Source organism: Bactrocera latifrons, unplaced genomic scaffold (assembly GCF_001853355.1).
Source record: "Bactrocera latifrons isolate USDA-ARS-PBARC rearing strain unplaced genomic scaffold, ASM185335v1 scaffold_226, whole genome shotgun sequence".
Taxonomy (NCBI): Eukaryota; Metazoa; Arthropoda; class Insecta; order Diptera; family Tephritidae; genus Bactrocera; species Bactrocera latifrons.
Genome location: NW_017535808.1, coordinates 137733 through 143080, shown reverse-complemented (window position 1 = coordinate 143080; position 5348 = coordinate 137733).

The following is a 5348-nucleotide window of genomic DNA, read 5'->3' as shown; positions in this document are numbered from 1 at the left end:
TCTATGCAACCATTCAAGCATTTATCCAACCATGGCTTTGGTGCCAATCAAACGCTTGAAAAGTTCAAGTAAATGCAATTTTCCTGCGGACAGCTGAGCGAAAAAAATTTGTTGTACAACATTACCGCTTGCCGCTTATCGTCCTCACTCCGCTGCGTTATCACAATGTGTTGCGGTTGCACTAGTTCAGGCCAGTCAGCTGCTGGCTTTCGGTGTGGTGGGGTGTTATTTTCGGGCGTTCTCGGTGAAATATTGATAGCTGTCCGGTGAGTGGCGCTTACTGGGTCAACTGCTGTTGTCATAGTAATAGCCCCTTTGCACTGGCGCCCCCTCACCTGCGGTTGCATTGATAAATGTTGGCGAATGTTGTATATCAGCAATGTAGTGGAAATAATGTCATTTAAAAATAGAAAGCGAGAAAAAACAATAGCGGTGGCAAGCAAAGCGCTGGAGAGTACATTTAGTTATTTGTATAGTGGAAGTTAGCGCACTCGATGCGTGTGTACTCGTAACCGTATCGAAATTGATTTTATGAGTTTTATGAATAATAAATGTTAACCTTTTTATGGCATAACCTTACGTGAGTGCAAAAAGTCGTTAACGGATTTCAATCGGTTAACGGATTGCAATGTGTTTCATCTTTGTGTATAACATTAATTGTTTTATGCGTTTCTTTAACAATTGGTAAATTTGGTTACATTGGAGACTTTGGAGACTTTTTGAAATCAAGCTTATAATGCGTATAATTCACTAAAAATCGCGTAGCTACAAACATATTACCAACTTAATATAGTTTTCAGAAATCGAAGACTTTGGAGACTTTTTATAAAACATGCCTTAACCTCTATTTTGTATGAAGATACAATATAAATGTAGAAAAAATGTACCTGAAGCTGTTTTGTACTTGCTTTGAAGGAAATTCTACCGAAAGTCATGTTGATTAAATAAAAATAATACATACATACATACATATAATACGTATGTATATCTAAACAGAAATACATATGATACATTTGAAAGACTAATTCATACAACATATGAACATACATACAATATACATACATAAATCTTTTTGATGTAATATTAACACCATTCAAGTTGAGATTTGTGGAAAGAATAATAATATAAATGATTTGAAGAATAGAAAAATTCATAAAATTCTGATGCTTAACCAAATATTTACATACATATTATATAGCCAGTTTATGCCTTAAAAGCCTTAAACAACACCGTGATGAATATATGTAATAATTTCGTGTTATGAATGTATGGAGACTAAGAAAATGTATCTAAAAACTTGATTTCTTTATTTTAAGATATGGCAATAATAATATTCCTTTGGCGAGTATCTAGATTGATTAATAAAACTAGTATATTACAAAGTTGAGATTAGTACAGTGGACAAATTTCAATCACAAAAAATTTTAAATTATATTAAGTGAAGTAATATTATATACAAATATGTTATAAGAAATAATTTATCCTCAATATTTGCTTTAGAAATATTTATACATAGTATTTCTTGCTCTTCTTTAGCCGTCAACCAACATAAGCTACTTCAAACGCTGTAAAGTTCGAGTGTCAATAAATTTCGTTTTGACATTTAACTGCCAAACAGTTTTGAAATGCAAAATTTCACAAGTACACATTTTTCTTATCTAATAGTACATTTTATCGATAGTGTAGAGTTTGGAAACATTATAAAATTTAGCGGAAAATTATTAAATTATGTTACAGTTGTATTATAAGCAGTTTAAACCATTTTTCCAAATTTTTTACTTTTGGAGAGTTTGGAGATTTTATAAAAAAAATCCGAAAATATGTTAAAGTCGTGTCAGTAATCGTTTATACTGCTTTTGCAGCTTTTCTTCTTTTGGAGAGTTTGGAGACTTTTTATAACTACTTGAAAATTATAAAAAAAATGCAATACAGTGTTGAATTGCCTGATTGCGCAAATATTGCGCAAATAAATGCCAACTCTACATAGCAAATAGTTATTACTACACAGCAATGCTACAAACGCTAGACAGCCAATAACGTCTGTTACGACAATCGATCATGCGTGTCATTCAAATGTAACTAAAGCCATATTTCAACCGAAAAGCAATTAATTGAATAAAAACTATATATGTATAAATACCAATACGTACTCATATATGTATGTATGTACATATACATATGTGTGTATGTAAGTGTATGTAACAGCACACCACATTTACAACAACAACAGAAACCACGGACGAAATAAAACCAAAATCGTCAATTAGTGTCGATTGCATGCACTGAGCATTGAACATTGGGCAACCGAAACAAGAGTGCGCATTAAAATATGCAACAGAAATAGACGGAATCGTGTTGATTGAGCAGCTGCAGCAATCCCAAGTGGTCAAATGCGTGTGTGTGTGTGTACTTTGCAGCTGCTGGCGAAAACTTGTGCATTGCCAAATAAACGCCGATGATTTTGATTGCACGCTTGATTCCATGTGTGTGTGTGTGTGTGTGGCATAAATAATATACAAGCCGACTATTGTTATACGTACAAGTGTATGTATGTATGTGTAGCAGCCATTTGTGGCGCAACTAATGTTATTTGTAATCAACGCAGCAACTCAGACACACACGAGCGCGCAGTCAAAGCAATTCCCCTGCATACCCTTTCGTATTCATACATGCATGCTTGCATATTTTTAGGCGGTCAATCACGCATTCAACACCACTAAGACCGCGTCGATTGCCATTCGACTCTGATACATAATGAAATAATTTAGAGATTTGAATATCAACTACTTAGGGCAAGAGCCAATTGGCGTGCATTAAATTAGCGTGGCCACCGGTTTGGTTGTTGTTGGCCTTCATAGTGGTAATTAGTTTCGAAAAAAATTAAAAAGCAATTAGCGTAGATTGCAGACAGATATAATTAAAAATTAAGTAAAGTATTTTTTCTAACGTCTCGATCGAACCGACCGGGAACTGCTTGAAAAATACTAAACTGCGAACCTCTGCGACACAGTTGGCCCACTTTAATTTTTGAATACTTCTTTTTATTTGCTGAACTCTTCTGACTCTTTGAAATGGACCTCTTATTCGTTGTGAGAACTTTTATGTCAGTTTTGTAGTCAACTCACTAGACCGAGTATGATCTCAGGTTCTTCTAAAGGAACTCTTATGATATTCTCATTTTAACTTCTGTAAACATGAAATGCTCTTCGAAGCAGAATTTCAGCCAGCAGTGAGTTTGGCTCCAATAAGTTTAGTTGCAGGATAAGTAAAATTCAGCCTCGTTTCCATATTCCTCTTACAGACGGCATTCTAGAACTCATCGCCATATCGTTGGCTTTTCTAGCCGAAGAAATATATGCTTTAAGTAAACAGTGAGTTGATAATCCTTGAGCGGATAAAGGTCTGGGTTTTTCCGCACCGACTGTCGTGGGCTGACATCCAGCAATTTAAACGACAGACCACTTTGTGTCCTTTTTCTATGGACAACGCCTAACCGCTCAGTTGGTGGGGGACTACTGCTCGTATGCTTGCATTTTCGTTGTGGAATTCCTCTAACGAAGTTCTGGAAAGTTATTTGTAAGATAATTTTGGCTGTTCAGAGTACGGTCAGATCCATTTTTTAAAGCATCAGATGGAAAAATACCTTTCATAGATTCTTATTTCTATCCGCATCGTAATAACTAATATACGTTGTGGACACCTCATTCCGGAAATTGTGTAGATAGCTGAAGTTCCACAGTTTGCTTTTCGGATCTGTATAAGTTCAGGAAATGTTTGTCAAAACAGCGGATTAGTGCTTCAGCGCTTCCCGCTAGTATTTCAAGTCAAATAAATCTTCCACCTTCACAGCTGGATAGATCCCACCTTTGTCAAATCAAGGCTAAAAACCTCGGAGCTTATGCTTTTAGGCATCCTACACTTAAACAGACTTCTGATAGTTTCAAGGCGCTTTGTCGATAGCTGATATCCAACAATAAGAGTTTTTAGCTGGCGTCATAAAGGAATGTAGCAGTCTAAGTGTGATCGCTTATCGTCGCGAGTGATCAGCCATCTCATCTAAGCTAACCTAACTTTGGGTAAAAAAAATCCGCTATTTAGTCCGTCAATGAGCGCCTGCAATTCTGGATTCCTAAACAGGAAACATTTAAGTTTGCTACTAAATTTCGTTGGAGCTTTCACGAGCTTTTAAAAGCTTTAAGTGAACACGTCAAGATTTTAAGACAAACAGAAGTGAGCTTCTCCCATATGGTTCCCAAAAAACTACAACAAAGATCTACAGCTTCGCACATCTCCACTAATTCATTATACTAACTAGAGCACACGGAAGCTTTTAAAGCTTCAACGCCATTTAATGAATGGTTTTGGGATGCAAACAGCAATAGAAACTACGCGAACTACATGAACTTGCAATAATTCTGACAGAACTCCAGCGCAGTAAATTTAAAAACTGGAATGAATGAAAACAACAACAACATCAAATCGTATTGTAACGGACAGCAACAACTGCCGCGTAACGGAAGTGCAGAAATGCCAAGTACGCGACAAATAGCGGAAAAGTGGCGAAGCGAAAGTGAGAACTGAAACCACAAAACAAAAAAATGTCAAAATTACAAAAAAAAAAAGAATTTGAAAAAATGGCGCTAGAGTGTAAACAAGTGAGAGGTCAATGCTGGTGGCAACGAGGGCTTGCATTCAAATTAGTGTATACATGCATGTGTATATGTGTGAGTGCTGAATAAACGATGTCTGTGGGACAAAAACAATGCATTGACAACAAAAATAGTACAACAAACACAAAGCCACCGGCATGTTGGGCGACACAGAGTGCTCAGCTGTGATTAGACAACCGAATTTGCGTGCCATTTGCTATTGTTGTTGTTTTTTCAGCAGTGGCTATGCAAGAATACTATTAAACCTCAAAAGAACACACATACATGTGCAGTTAAAACAAATGCATGACAAATGTAAACGAAAACGCTGCCGAAAATGCGCTTGTGGCGGCAGAGTTCCATGGAAAACGCATAGCATTGGCTTAGCATGGAAAAAACCTACAAAAAAACTACACATACACAAAAAAAGCAAAATAACCAAAACAACTGCAGCTCAGCACAACAAAAATAGCAGAATGTAAGCAGAGAAAGTGGCCACCGAAACACGAAATAATGCGACAATATATGCAAATTGAAAGCCAGAATTTACATACGTGGGTATTTACATACAACTTAAGCTGATTCTGGTGAAGAGCGGGGTGTGCAAAGAGTTTTAACAGAGAAAATGTAATATTTGGCTAATCAAGTGTCAGTTTTTGGGAAACCATTCTATGTGAAGTGGGGTGGGTTTAGACCAAG